Source organism: Dipodomys ordii, unplaced genomic scaffold, assembly GCF_000151885.1.
Source record: "Dipodomys ordii isolate 6190 unplaced genomic scaffold, Dord_2.0 Scaffold113, whole genome shotgun sequence".
Taxonomy (NCBI): Eukaryota; Metazoa; Chordata; class Mammalia; order Rodentia; family Heteromyidae; genus Dipodomys; species Dipodomys ordii.
Window position 1 is genome coordinate 3,356,954 of NW_012267329.1, and position 535 is coordinate 3,357,488.

A 535-nucleotide genomic window follows, 5' to 3' on the forward strand; every position below is an offset into this window, starting at 1 on the left:
TTTCTTTTTGCTTATGTGGTGCTGAGGAATCGAACCCAGGGCCTCTGGCATGCAAGGCAAGCGCTCTACCACTGAGCCACCTTCCCAGCCCATATTTTTAATAGACTGAATGATACACAAAACTATCAGAGTGCCTACCCAAGAAAGCCAAAGGAGGCCTATTGTTATCTCTAAAGTGGGACAAGACAGAATTATGATACATGAATCCAGGACAGACTTATACCTGTAACCCTATTTTCTTAGGCAGCTGAGATCTGGAGTATAGGGTAGAAGCCAGCCTGAACAGAAAAGTCTGCGAAACTCTTCAGTAAAATGCTGGACTGGAAATGTGGCTCAAGTGGTAGAGTGCCAGCTATGAGTGAAAATGCAAGGCCCTGAGTTCAAGCCCTAGTACCAGTATATAATAAATATAGTATTAGCATTCAACTAAGAATAGTAGTTAAAGCCGGGCGCTGGTGGCTCACGCCTGTAATCCTAGCTACTCAGGAGGCTGAGATCTGAGGATCGCGGTTCAAAGCCAGCCCGGGCAAGAGAG